Source organism: Glycine soja, chromosome 14 (assembly GCF_004193775.1).
Source record: "Glycine soja cultivar W05 chromosome 14, ASM419377v2, whole genome shotgun sequence".
Taxonomy (NCBI): domain Eukaryota; kingdom Viridiplantae; phylum Streptophyta; class Magnoliopsida; order Fabales; family Fabaceae; genus Glycine; species Glycine soja.
Genome location: NC_041015.1, coordinates 21,215,990 through 21,231,369, shown reverse-complemented (window position 1 = coordinate 21,231,369; position 15,380 = coordinate 21,215,990). Strand labels below are relative to the sequence as shown.

At 40.0% G+C, this 15,380-nt stretch overlaps 1 non-coding gene across 1 annotated transcript; it reads right to left on the bottom strand.

Annotated features, from left to right (window-relative positions):
* Positions 1 to 5,308: 5,308 nt before the first annotated feature.
* LOC114385524 lies at positions 5,309 to 5,415 on the bottom strand. The gene has a single exon (XR_003660895.1). It is a non-coding gene; the product is annotated as a small nucleolar RNA R71 (small nucleolar RNA).
* Between the last annotated feature and the right edge of the window lie 9,965 nt (positions 5,416 to 15,380).

The following is a 15,380-nucleotide window of genomic DNA, read 5'->3' as shown; positions in this document are numbered from 1 at the left end:
TTTCATCTTAATTCCAAATCACAGATATGTCATAAATCGATCTTGCAAGTCATTTCCCGTCAAATCAAGGATAATGTGCATAATCATCATGGATCAAAAGGAATTCTTAAGATCAGACTTGTAGGAAATTTTGGCTTTGGTCGCTCTGGCCTTCCTTTTTTTGGTGTGAGTAGGAGAGCAGGCGTAAAGATTTGGTTAGTAACTTAAACGGGCGATCAAGTTACTATCGTTTCCCTTCCTTTTTACTCTTTACCACAAATCTGTACATGGTTCAAACATTGTTTGTTCCAAAGAACTTGTTTTTCTTTTCCATTTCCTCTTGCTTTTCTCCATTTTGATTGATTTTTTTCTTCTCTCTTGTTTTCTTTTTTTTTTCTCTTCTCTTTTTTATTTATTTTTTCTTTCCTTTCTTTTTTTTTTCGTTTTCCTTTCTTTTTCTTTCTTTGATTAATGTTTAACTTCCTCCAAAAATCTATGACTAACCAAAAGATGATAGAAATCTCCCTTGGAAGATACCCCTGCTCTCTTATCCTAGGGTAAGGTAGGAAACTTTCATCCTAGGTCGGGGTTCTGGTAAAAATCAAATGTCTGGCCCAAAAGGCTTGCAAATGGCAGAAAATAATGTATATTTGGAAAGTTGTTTGGCCAATGACTTAGAAAGAAGGAATGCCCAGATCACTTCCATGAATCATATGTTATGACAATTAGAAATTCATGCAAAATCAATCGTAGCACATATCCATGCGGACACTCAATATAAAATTTGTGGTCACGTAATCACTAAGGCTTAGGATCTGTTTCCACATTCAGATCAAACCAGTGTTTCAATAATTGTTCTTTTATCATGTCCATGCAAAACATCCGAGTCCATTTTGGTATTCGGGAAAGTCTTTCATTATTTTCACCCTCTAGGTACACATTTTTTTTTCAAAAACCCTTTTTTTGTGTTTTGATCCGCAAACTTTTCGAAGAAAACTAGTGATTGTTCCCATTTTTTTTATATAAAAAAGCATGTTAGTTTTAGAAAAAGTTTGAAACTTAGGCGTGTAATCCGAGACAACACTATCAAAAGAACAAAGGGCATGCAAAAAAAAGAAATGAAACCACATGTAAGTTTTTTTTGTTTAGTTTTTGTTTCAAACAATCATCACAACAAAATAACATAACAAAGTACTGAAAGTGATAAAATAAGATAAAGACAAGTTCAGAAATTTAGAAGGTTTTGGTCAGGAGACCCAGTCTCCTCAAAGGAAGAAATCCATCACATCTACCATGTCTCAATCTTCCTCAGCTCTATTTTCATCTCCTCGGGCCTCTGTGGGACCTACACCTCCCTAAAAATTAGGCGTGTCCCCAGGCCATGCGACAGTGGCTCTGAACTGCTCGGGAGTAGGGGACCGATAAGGGTTGGGGTCGTGGCGCTGCTGGTGCAGTGTATACTGGTAAAAGTTGTCGTTCAACTACACTTGGCCCCTATGGTTAGCTGCCTGCTGGTCAACCAAATGTTGCATGTAGAGCTCCATCCTCTGCATGTGAGCCGAGATGGACTCTAGAGATGGTGGCTGATGTGGAGGTGGCAATGGTGCGTCTGTGGCCGGATGCTGTTGCCTGCCTTGGCATGCAGTACTTCTCAATGAAAGACCTGTTAATGGGAGGCCGGATGAGCTTTGTGGGTGTAATCGATACCTCAGAATTGGCAGAGACCTGTGATCAATGCTGGAAATCTCAGTGTCCTGTTGGACTTTTCTGGGTCCACTTGGTGTCTCGAAGATGTGATTACCTACAAACTTGTAGATGGCATCCGAGATAAGCTGTGCTACATGAACACTGATCTGGGTCAGGATAGCATAAACCAACTGGTATTTAGGCAGCGGTAGATCAGAATAATGGTCACTAGGAAGGATGTTGCTAAGTAGAAGTGTTATCTAGATCTGGGTCAAAGTGGTCATGGTAGTGGTCATGATCTGCACCTGCCTCCCTGTCACGCTCCATGCTAAATCCTGTCCCGGGTAGCATAGTAGCTGGCCTATGGCCTCTTCATCAAAACCTGAGACCTGCCTTCTTTTTTCGGTGTATTCACAACGCTGCCCCTCCTCCAGGACCAACGGATGCCCTAGGGATTGGTTGATAGCATCTTCATCATAGGGGATCCATTGGCCCCACACCCAAGAGCACTTATCCACAACTCCTTCTTCAGTGGGCCAGACATTTGCATAGAACTCCATGACTATCTCAGGGTCATATTTAGCCATGGGCTCTATCCGCTGGGTCCACTGCCTCCTGGCAACTTCTGCCTGGAATTTTGTGTACTCTCCTTTTCTTAGTTGGACTCGTCTTTCTTTGAGGAAAGACCAATCCTTAATTGCTTCGAAGCGGTGCTGATGCTCCTCGCTTCAGAAATGGTGTCCGTCAAACTCAATCTCCGCTTGCGGGGCTGCATTGGATCCCTCCCCTGCGGTGGCCATTGCCTACAAAGACACATCCATAAAAAATTGTTTTGCATGAAATAGGTAACCATTATTTTAGTTATCCTAAGTATAGCATCCAAGAAGTCAATTAACTTTGTGTGGTTTTTGCTAATTGCATGTGTTACCGTACAACTAATAAAACAAATCACAACTCAGTGTGTATTATTTTAAAAGAAAGAACTTGATATTCTACAACAATTTAGGTGCAATACAATACTATGTTCTACAGAATGTTCTCTGTGAATTCAATACTTCAGCAACTTATCATTGTGATGTGCCATCATTTTCTTCTATTTTCTAAACCCTTTTTGCACCATTTTAATTATTGATTGGTCTTGATTGTCAATTAATTAGGCAGTTTTATTATTTGGGCTCATTTAGCTAATTTGATGTTTTTAATCTAATTTCAGGAATTAATGAAACATTGGGCTTAATCCGGATTTTGGTTGTGGACTTGAAGAGGGCAAATAAAGCAGCGCTTACCTTAGTTAATTTCTAATTAGGATATTTCGCAATTTTATTTTATGTTGTTCAGTGTTTATTTCGTTTTGGGCCAGAGTATTGTAATAGGGCCCAGTGACTCTGAGTGACTCTTTTTAAATAGCTTCCTTGGGATTCGTGCAGGGCATTCTATTCTGCTATGCTATTTTCATTATTCAGAGCTTTGGTTTTAGGTTTTCACGTTTTTCTGTGCCCTTGTTACAGTTTTCGTTCTTAATGCAAATTTCCGTTTTCTGCCTCTAATTACGAGTTCATTCTTGCTTCTTCTTCTATTTTCATTTACGTTTCTGTTCATTTACGTTTCTGTTCATGTTTCATTTGCATTTTCTGTTTGAATCCATGGAAGGCTAGATTTTCTGGTGTTGTTTCCTTTTGAGGACGAAGCCCAACTCTCTTTGAGGTTTCGTTTGTAATGTGGTTTCCTGACAGTTTTCCCTTCACTAGTTATCCCAATTTCGTGAATATTAATCAGTGCACGCTTCGTGTTCGATTAATTGCCTCTGAGCCTAACTTGCGTTCATGCTTAATGGACGAAGGGCTAACTGGTGTATGTGGTGCCTAATCACGTATTGAAAACCCTAAGTTGATTTTCGCTTAGTAAATTGAAATAGGGTTGGATTAAGTGGTTGACTGTTAGGGACAAATTCTCCATAACCCAGGATAAGAGAGTGGCTTCTGAATCAGAGGAAACAACCCGTTTTTAATATTAGTAGTTTCGTATTCCATTTTATTTGTCTGCTCTTTAATTACCAAACAACCAAACCCCCCCCCCCCCATCGTTACTGTTACTGCAAGTATATTATGAACATTTGGCTTGTCACTGCTAGTTGGGAAACGACCTAGGATCACTTCCTAGTTACTGCATTTTCATGTTTATTTGATTCGGGTACGGCCTCGATCAAATTTGGCGCCGTTGCCGGGGAGCAGTGTCCAAAAGTTCATAATAGCTAGCTAGTGCTGTGTGTTTAATCCTTTCGTGTTTTATGTTTAATTGTTAGTATTGTGTTAGTATGTGTGTTAGTGTTGATTAGTGTCCTGGTATTTTGTTTAATGTGTGTTCTGTTTCAGTTTTACCATTAAGCGTTTCCCCTGTTTCAGTCTTGGGTGTTTTGCTGTGAAGATTGTGCTTGAAAACAGAGTAGTAGTAGAAATCAGCTTGCGGAAAAAACAGAGTAGTAGTAGAAATCTGAATTAATTGGGATTTTTTGTTTTAGTAGCTAGGGTTGTTATTTTTGGCTGAATTTTTTTTTGGTAACTTCTTTTAATCCATATTGTGTGGGAAAAATAGCTAGAGCCTTTAGTTTGGTCAGATTTGAAAGTTCCAAAAAACTAGCAAATTTTGTGTTTGTCAAAACTTCAAACGACCATAACTTTTGCTCCGGTTATCAGAATCGCAATTATTATATATGCATTTGGGGTAGAAAAAAATTTCCTACGCCGTGGTAGCCTACCGTAGGCCGGCTGAGGTCTCCATCGTCCAAAAATAACCGATTCTGTCAAAAGTTTTTTATTTTTCAAGTTTTATTCACTTATTTTTCTTAACCTACCATTTTTAGCTTTCATAGTTAGACTTTGAATTTTTGTCTGAAATTTTTTGTGCTATCTTCTCATCATTTTATAAGGTTGCTCACAAAATTTCAAGTCATTTGGATATCATTTGAGGGTAGCTGTAGTTCAAACCTACACCTTTATTTACATGACAAGGCAACTAGTTGTGTGCATGCTGAATGTAGTGTATGACTAGAGGCAATCCATCTGACTTACAACCCTTTGATCCTGAGATAGATAGGACATTTCATAGATTAGTTAGGCATCATTTTATACCTTTTGATCATTCTGAGCATTCCATAACTGGTGAATCTGTGCATTCTGTTATTGGTGATTTTGAACATCCTGATCTTGAGCATTATAATTTTGAGCATTCTGATTCTGAGTATTCTGATTTTGCACATTCTGAGAACATGGCACAACCTCCACCTTGTGAGAGGACTCTAAGGGAAATGGCTGCACCTGATTTCACCTACGAAAGCTTGTGCATCCAATACCCTGATGAGGATGTCCCATATGTTCTTAAGACTGGACTGATTCATTTGCTTCCAAAGTTTCATGGCCTTGCAGGTGAAGACCCGCACAAACATTTGAAAGAATTTCACATTGTCTGCTCCACCATGAAACCCCCAGATGTCCAAGAGGATCACATATTTCTGAAGGCTTTTCCTCATTCATTAGAGGGAGTGGCAAAGGACTGGCTGTATTACCTTGCTCCAAGGTCCATCACGAGCTGGGATGACCTTAAGAGAGTATTCTTAGAAAATTTTTTCCCTGCTTCCAGGACCACAGCCATCAGGAAGGATATCTCAGGTATTAGACAACTCAGTGAAGAGAGCCTGTATGAGTACTGGGAGAGATTTAAGAAACTATGTGCCAGTTGCCCCCACCATCAGATTTCAGAACAACTTCTTCTCCAATATTTTTATGAAGGACTCAGTAATATGGAGAGAAGTATGATAGATGCTGCCAGTGGTGGAGCCCTTGGAGACATGACTCCTGCTGAAGCCAGAAATTTAATTGAGAAGATGGCCTCCAACTCCCAGCAGTTTAGTGCCAGAAATGATGCCATAGTCATTAGAGGAGTGCATGAGGTAGCTACAAACCCATCTGCATCATCTGAAACTAAGAAGCTTGAAGGCAAACTGGATGCGTTGGTCAACTTGGTAACCCAACTGGCCTTGAATCAGAAATCTGTACCTGTCGCAAGGGTTTGTGGTTTGTGCTCCTCTGCTGACCACCATACAGACCTTTGCCCTTCCATGTAGCAACCTGGAGCAATTGAGCAGCCTGAAGCTTATGCTGCAAATATTTACAATAGACCTCCTCAACCTCAGCAGCAAAATCAACCACAGCAGAACAATTATGACCTTTCCAGCAACAGATACAACCCTGGATGGAGGAATCACCCTAACCTCAGATGGTCCAGCCCTCAGCAACAACAGCAGCCTGCTCCTTCCTTCCAAAATGCTGCTGGCCCAAGCAGACCATACATTCCTCCACCAATCCAACAACAGCAACAACCCCAGAAACAGCCAACAGTTGAGGCCCCTCCACAACCTTCCCTCGAAGAACTTGTGAGGCAAATGACTATGCAGAACATGCAGTTTCAGCAAGAGACCAGAGCCTCCATTCAGAGCTTAACCAATCAGATGGGACAATTAGCTACCCAATTGAATCAACAACAGTCCCAGAATTCTGACAAGCTGCCTTCTCAAGCTGTCCAAACTCCCAAAAATGTCAGTGCCATTTCATTGAGGTCGGGAAAGCAATGTCAAAGACCTCAACCCGTAGCACCTTCCTCATCTGCAAATGAACCTGCCAAACTTCACTCTATTCCAGAAAAAGGTGATGACAAAAATTTACCTAACAATTTCTGTGCAGGTGAATCTTCTTCCACTGGTAATTCTGATTTGCAGAAGCAGCACATTCCCCCTCTTCCATTCCCTCCAAGAGCAGTTTCCAACAAAAAAATGGAAGAGGCAGAGAAAGAGATCTTGGAAACGTTTAGAAAGGTAGAGGTAAACATACCTCTGTTGGATGCAATAAAGCAAATTCCAAGATATGCCAAATTCTTGAAGGAGCTGTGCACTAATAAGCGGAAGCTTAAAGGAAGTGAACGGATTAGCATGGGCAGAAATGTCTCCGCATTGATTGGTAAATTTGTTCCTCAAATTCCTGAAAAATGCAAAGATCCAGGTACATTCAGCATACCTTGTATCATAGGGAATAGTAAGTTTGACAATGCCATGCTAGATTTAGGAGCTTCTGTTAGTGTTATGCCTCTGTCTATTTTTAATTCTTTATCTCTAGGTCCCTTGCAGTCAACTGATGTGGTAATTCATTTAGCTAACAGAAGTGTTGCCTATCCTGTTGGTTTCATAGAAGATGTCTTAGTTAGAGTTGGTGAACTGATTTTTCCTGTTGATTTTTATATCTTGAATATGGAAGATGGATTTTCTCAAGGATCAGTTCCCATCATTCTAGGCAGACCCTTTATGAAAACTGCTAGAACTAAGATAGATGTTTATGCAGGCACACTGTCCATGGAGTTTGGTGATATAACTGTTCATTTTAATATTTTGGATGCTATGAAATACCCATCTGAAGATCTTTCTGTATTTCGTGCTGAAATAATTGACCATGTTGTTGATGAATACATGATTGATCTTTATTCTAATCTGCATGCCTCTCACTCTTCATGCATTGAGTCTGAAATTGTACTTGATCATATGTCTGAATTTGATGCTGAGAGTGAATCTGAGAGTGATATTGATTGCATGCCTGGTGGTGGTGTTTTACCTCTTGAGATTGATTTTATAGAGTCAGATAGGACTAACCATGTTTCAGGAAGTACACATACCTCTGACTTTCTTTATGAGGTAAAGGCTGAGAAACCATCTCCTTCTACCACTGTCCAGCCGACCACACCAAAATTGAAGCCTCTGCCATCAAATTTAAAATATGCTTACTTGGATGATAGCAAGAGTTTTCCAGTGATTATATCTGCCTCCCTTGCTGATGAGCAAGAGGAGAAGTTGTTGTCAGTTCTCAAGAAGCATAAGAAGGCTATAGGCTGGACCCTGGCGGACATTCCTGGTATTAGCCCATCCACATGTATGCATCGAATAAATTTAGAAGATGGAGCTAAACCAGTAAGACAGCCACAGAGAAGACTCAACCCGGTGATTCTTGATGTAGTGAAGAAGGAGATAACCAAGCTTTTGCAAGCTGGAATCATTTATCCTATCTCCGACAGCCAATGGGTGAGTCCCATCCAGGTAGTCCCGAAAAAGACTGGCCTCACAGTGATCAGAAATGAGAAGGAGGAGCTGATTCCTACTCGGGTGCAGAACAGTTGGAGAGTCTGCATTGACTATAGGAGGCTGAACCAGGTTACCAAAAAGGACCATTTTCCCCTGCCATTCATTGACCAGATGCTTGAACGCCTGGCAGGTAAATCCCACTACTGTTTCCTTGATGGTTTTTCTGGTTATATGCAAATTACTATTGCTCCTGAGGATCAGGAAAAGACCATATTCACCTGCCCCTTCGGCACTTTTGCTTATAGGAGGATGCCTTTCGGCCTGTGCAATGCCCCTGGTACCTTCCAGCGGTGCATGATTAGTATTTTCAGTGATTTTTTAGAAAATTGCATAGAGGTGTTTATGGATGATTTCACTGTATATGGATCCTCTTTTGATGGTTGTTTGAATAGTTTGGAAAAAGTTTTGAATAGATGCATTGAAACTAACCTTGTTCTAAATTTTGAAAAATGTCATTTTATGGTTGAGAAAGGTATAGTCTTAGGCCACATTATTTCCAATAAGGGCATTGAAATAGATCCTGCAAAAATTTCTGTTATTTCACAATTGCCTTACCCCTCTTGTGTGCGAGAGGTGCGATCTTTTCTTGGTCATGTAGGATTCTACAGGCGCTTTATAAGGGATTTTAGCAAAGTAGCCCTTCCACTGTCCAACTTGTTGCAAAAGGAGGTGGAGTTTGACTTTAATGACAGATGCAAAGAGGCTTTTGATTGCCTCAAAAGAGCGTTGACTACCACCCCCATCATCCAGGCACCCGATTGGACAGCCCCTTTTGAGCTTATGTGTGATGCATCAAATTACGCATTGGGGGCTGTCCTTGCTCAGAAAATTGATAAATTGCCCAGGGTGATATATTATGCTTCTAGGACTTTAGATGCTGCCCAAGCAAATTATACTACTACTGAGAAAGAGCTTCTAGCCATAGTTTTTGCTCTTGAAAAATTTCGATCTTATTTGCTTGGTACTCGCATTATTGTTTATACTGACCATGCAGCTCTAAAGTACTTGTTGAAGAAGGCTGATTCTAAGCCTAGGTTGATCCGATGGATGCTCTGGCTCCAAGAGTTTAACTTGGAGATCCGTGATAGGAGCGGAGCACAAAATCTAGTTGCTGATCATTTGAGCCGGATCGAACGTGTCTCTGATGCAGATTCGCCTATTCGGGATGATTTCCCGGATGATCATTTGTATATATTGTATAGTATCTCTGACTCTCTTTCTACTCCCTGGTTTGCTAACATTGTCAATTATTTAGTTGCCTCTGTTTTTCCTCCCTTAGCATCTAAGGCCCAAAAAGATAAGATTAAAAGTGATGCTAAGCATTTTATTTGGGATGACCCCTACTTGTGGAAATTGTGCAGTGATCAGGCCATTAGACGGTGCATTCCAGATCATGAGACTGACTCAGTCCTGCAGTTCTGTCATTCTTCCGCACCGGGAGGTCATCTGGGTGTTCAAAGGACAGCTCGCAAAGTGCTTGATTGTGGTTTTTATTGGCCCACCATCTTTAAAGATGCGTGGAAGATCTGCAGCACTTGTGAGCAGTGTCAGAGAGCAGGAAATACACTTACATGGCGACAACAAATGCCTCAGCAACCTATGCTATTCTGTGAGGTGTTTGATGTCTGGGGTATAGATTTCATGGGTCCTTTTCCTGTCTCTTTTGGTTATGTTTATATTCTCCTTGCAGTTGATTATGTTTCAAAATGGGTGGAAGCCAAGCCCACTAGAACTAATGATGCTAAAGTTGTCGCAGACTTTGTCAGGTCTAATCTATTTTGCAGGTTTGGAGTACCTAAAGCAATTGTTAGTGATCAAGGAACCCATTTTTGCAACAGGACAATACATGCCCTGCTTAAAAAGTACGGGGTGGTACACAGGGTATCCACACCATACCACCCCCAGACTAATGGACAGGTAGAAATTTCTAACAGGGAAATCAAGAGAATTCTAGAGAAGATTGTGCAGCCAAGCAGGAAAGATTGGAGTACCAGGCTTGATGATGCTCTCTGGGCACATCGGACTGCCTACAAAGCACCCATAGGAATGTCTCCTTATCGGGTTGTCTTTGGAAAGACATGTCATCTTCCAGTGGAAATTGAGCACAAAGCATACTGGGCAGTGAAGACTTGCAACTTCTCTATGGATCAAGCTGGCGAGGAAAGGAAGTTGCAACTGAGTGAGTTAGATGAAATCCGCCTAGAAGCCTACGAGAATGCCAAGTTCTACAAAGAAAAGACCAAGAAGTTCCATGATAGCATGATAGTTAAAAAAGACTTCGTGGTTGGGCAAAAAGTGTTATTGTATAATTCTAGGCTTGGATTCATGAGTGGTAAGTTGAGGTCTAAGTAGATTGGTCCTTTTGTTGTTACTAATGTTTTTCCTTATGGTACAGTTGAGATCAAAAGCGACTCCACAAACAAGAGCTTCAAGGTCAATGGACATCGACTTAAGCCATTCCTCACGAACCCTTCTTTAGTGGACGTAGTGGTGGAAGAGACTTCCTTACTCCACCCTACTCTTCCTCCACCATGACTTAGGGAGTTTTTCTTTTCCTATCTCCTTCTTTGCTTTTATTACACTTGTCCGATTCTCTTTGATGATTTAATTGTTTTTAATCTTTTAATTGTGCTACATTGAGGACAATGTGTTGTTTAAGTATGGGGGGGGAGTGTTCTTTGGTTTTGCTAGTTTTGTTGGTTTTGTTAATTTGTTAGTTGTGTTAATTTGTTAATGTTGTTAGTTTCGTCGAATTTTCAGTTTAATATTTTGGGTCAATTTCGTGTGCACGTACGACTTTGCATGTTTTTCTTTGAATTATAGGATATGTTCAAGAAATGGGTAATTGTTTTGAAAATAAAAGTTCTTGACATTTTGTGACTTGAAATCCTTGATTCTTCTCTACATGTCATGATAGTTTTGAAAGCTCAATTTGAAAGTGATGATTTTACCTTTGTGAGAATTTGAGCCATCCATCATTATAATCATTTGGTGTGTTTTGCCCCATTGATTGCTTGCACAATAGCCTTGGCTTGATTCTTGTTGATGCGTCCTAATTCACATGCATATTTGGAAATGATTAAGGCAATTTTGTTCTTATAAGCTTCTAGCCAAATGGACTTACCTTGAATTAATTCCTTTGATAGCCCTTTTGAGCCTTGTTTCCCTTTCCTTGTTTTGAAGCTCACTACAAGCCTTAAGTGAAAAACCATGATATTACCATATCCTTAAGGAATTTTGGAGCTTTGGAATTGTTTTGGGAATAAGTGTGGGGGGGTTTTTGTTTCATTGGACAACTTGTTTTGTTGGCTATGCTTCATGATGTATTTTGGGCCATACTTGATGTACATTGTATATTGGTTAAATGTTGGACATGCTGAATGAAATGTTGTTTCTCAAAGGCCAAAGAGTAAAAAAAAAAAAAAAAAAAAAAAAATCAAAAAAAAAAAATTCGAAAAAAGAAAAAGAAAAACAATAAAGTTGAGTGAATAAGATCTTAAATGGCAAAAGAATGATGAAACTCTTGGTTCTACTCTTCATGTTTAATTTTTATCTTTACTTCTTTATATTTTCTTATTTTTTTAATTTGCACTTATTCCCCTTTGCTCCTCTATTCCTTTGGGATTTAGCCACTTATTCCATATTTCTCCATACCTTGTCCTTGGCCCCATTACAACCTTAAAAGAACTTTTGATCCTCATGTGCTTGTGTTTATAGGTTGATTGTCAATTTTAGAATCTTGCCAAGTTTATGTGGTGTTTGCTTTCATGGGTGCTTTGAGGGTAAATAGTAGCCTAGACACTTGAGAGATAGAGTGTATATCTTGTGAGGCTTTATCACTTTTCATTCTTGAGCTGATTAACTATTTTGCCATGATTGGGTTGCTTGGATGATTTTCATGAATGTCTTGACTTTTTGGATCTCCTTATGTTAGATGTTACCCATTCCTTTCATTCCTTGATGTTCATTGAGAAATATGTGAATGTTTTTGTTTGTCTCCCTTTCATATCCTTGGATTTTGTTCTTTGTTTCATTTTGCCCAGGAGTGCAAAAGGCTAAGTATGGGGGGTTTTGATGTGCCATCATTTTCTTCTATTTTCTAAACCCTTTTTGCACCATTTTAATTATTGATTGGTCTTAATTGTCAATTAATTAGGCAGTTTTATTATTTGGGCTCATTTAGCTAATTTGATGTTTTTAATCTAATTTCAGGAATTAATGAAACATTGGGCTTAATCCGGATTTTGGTTGTGGACTTGAAGAGGGCAAATAAAGCAGCGCTTACCTTAGTTAATTTCTAATTAGGATATTTCGCAATTTTATTTTATGTTGTTCAGTGTTTATTTCGTTTTGGGCCAGAGTATTGTAATAGGGCCCAGTGACTCTGAGTGACTCTTTTTAAATAGCTGCCTTGGGATTCGTGCAGGGCATTCTATTCTGCTATGCTATTTTCATTATTCAGAGCTTTGGTTTTAGGTTTTCACGTTTTTCTGTGCCCTTGTTACAGTTTTCGTTCTTAATGCAAATTTCCGTTTTCTGCCTCTAATTACGAGTTCATTCTTGCTTCTTCTTCTACTTTCATTTACGTTTCTGTTCATTTACGTTTCTGTTCATGTTTCATTTGCGTTTTCTGTTTGAATCCATGGAAGGCTAGATTTTCTGGTGTTGTTTCCTTTTGAGGACGAAGCCCAACTCTCTTTGAGGTTTCGTTTGTAATGTGGTTTCCTGGCAGTTTTCCCTTCACCAGTTATCCCAATTTCGTGAATATTAATCAGTGCATGCTTCGTGTTCGATTAATTGCCTCTGAGCCTAACTTGCGTTCATGCTTAATGGATGAAGGGCTAGCTGGTGTATGTGGTGCCTAATCACGTATTGAAAACCCTAAGTTGATTTTCGCTTAGTAAATTGAAATAAGGTTGGATTAAGTGGTTGACTGTTAGGGACGAATTCTCCATAACCCAGGATAAGAGAGTGGCTTCTGAATCAGAGGAAAAACCCGTTTTTAATATTAGTAGTTTCGTATTCCATTTTATTTGTCTGCTCTTTAATTACCAAACAACCAAACCCCCCCCATCGTTACTGTTACTGCAAGTATATTATGAACATTTGGCTTGTCACTGCTCGTTGGGAAACGACCTAGGATCACTTCCTAGTTACTGCATTTTCATGTTTATTTGATTCGGGTACGGCCTCGATCACATTGTCATGGATTCACATTTATCCAACTATGGCATTACTCATTGCATTCTATTTTTAGCAGTCATTGTCATCATAAAAAGTAACCATAGTAACCAAAAAGAACAAACGCGCTTTACGACACCCTTACTGAACACGTGCCAAGGCTTGAATCATGAGCGAGATAGAGGAAGTTTAGGAACATATGATGGCCGACATGGAGGCCATGAAAGACCAAATGACCAAATGAGTTGCGGTTGCCACTACAAGTGCCACCACTGAGGTAGATTTGACCCACCCATCTGGTGTGAATCAAGTAAGTTGTCCAGTTTCGGATATGGTAGGTTAGGGAGGGTAAGCATTGGGAAGTACGGGTGGTCCCCATTTTGTGCAGGTCTAGAGCAAGCACCTTTTTCCACCATATGGCCTGCCTCCCAACTATGCACCACCCAATGTTGTACATGTGCCCGAGGAGAACGTTGGCCACTCCACTCCCATGCCCCTTGAGAGCCAACATCCTAAGTCTGGACACGCACATGTTGCTCAACCCATGAGGGAGACACAAGAGGTACCATGAGACCAAGCTTTGGCCAATTTTGAGCCTTACCCTGGATATGCCACTGATGGGCAAACATTTGGTGGCATACCTCAACCAAACACTTTGGCGGGCCCTCAGTATCGCCCACTACCTCAACTACAACCCTTACATTTTTTGGTGGGAGGACTACCTCCTGCCATGGTGGTGTCGCAACCTACCCTTTTGTGGGCGAGCGAGGCAAGGCTCACGGGTGCGTCTTCCATGGGAGGAAAATGCGCGGAGTTGCCACCAACGTTTATTGAAAGGAAAATGTTAGAAAAAACCAAAGGAAACCGGTCATAAAGAATATTCCAGATTCGGGAGTTATGTTTATGCTTGAGGAAGGTATTAGCACCTCTCACGTTTGTCCCAAAGGACAACAGCCTTAGATTAGAGTTGTGTGAAATCATGTATCCTAAATTTTTTGTCTCTTTTTATTTTTGAGGTCGACAAAAGCGGGACTTTTGCTCCTACGCATCCTCCATCGAAGAGGAATTCAGACCTACATAGTTCTTTCAAAAGGCAGTAGAGTGATGTGTTGATTTTTTATGCTTTTGAACGGTCCATGTTAACTGATAAAAGCAAAGAGGACCGTTTTAAGGCGTTGGATCTTAAAATGGTTTTGAGTGATTTTTGCGGACAAAGCTTGATTTGTGAGTTGATTTTAGCCTTAGTTTCACTTTGGTTATTAGTCAATTCATTCAAGGAAACTTCCAAAGAAAAACGTCCGATCGATTTTTTTATTATTTTATTTAAAGATATTTTGATTATTTTATTGTTATTTTGCCTTTTTTAGTTTAACCGAGGTTACAACGTGAATGATTGGTTAGATTTTGTTTTAACAGTGATTAAACGAGATTACAACGCAAATAATCGGTTGAAATTCATTTCACAATTTATTAGGCGAGAAAATGACTTAAACGATCGGTTAAAACTCGTTAAAAACGGAAGAAAAAGAAACTGAAATTGAACGAAATAAAGATGAAAGCCAAAAAACAAGAAATGAATTAAAAGTCTCGGATTTGGAAACTTACCCGTTGAAGAACGAAGAACGAAGAACGGATGAAGAACGGTGAAGAACGGATGAAAACCTTCACGGATTTGCTTACGAAAATCTCTCGGAAGCCATACGGAAGCACCTTGGCTTGAATTTTCTTCACCGAAACAATTTTTTTCACCCAAAGCAGCTGAAATGACAAGCCAGGGGAATCCGGGACCCTTAGAACAATCCCCTTTCTGCCTATTTATAGGAAAAAAGGGGGAGGAGGTTGCCGCCCAGCTCGCCCAGAAGCAACCCAGCTCCGAAAATACTCTGGAAGGCCCAATTTCAAAATTTCAAAATTGCTATTTGCACCCCCATGTTGATAAGTTCACCCCATTCTCTCGTAATTTACGGAAAAGTTACGGAAGCCTATAGGACTTAATTTTCTTTTTTTTTTTTATCTTCCTTCTCACCCATATTAAGTGAAATATGATTATTTAGGGTTATGGGAATTTTACGGAAGCATTACGGGTGTCCCGGAAGCCCCGAATGCCATTTTTTTAACAAAACGGGGGAGGTGGTTGCCACCCAGCTTGCCCAGGCGAGCTAGGTTGCTTCCACCTTAAGCAAGGAAATGCCCAGAATTATCTAGAAGGGCCCAGATTTGAAAATTGCTTTTTGCACCCCCCATTTTACTAAATACAGCCCTTTGCCTCTTTTTTGCTGATTCTTTTTTCCGTAACGTTACGGAACCTCACGAATTACGTAACGATACTTGTTTTCTTTTCGTAATGTCACGAAAC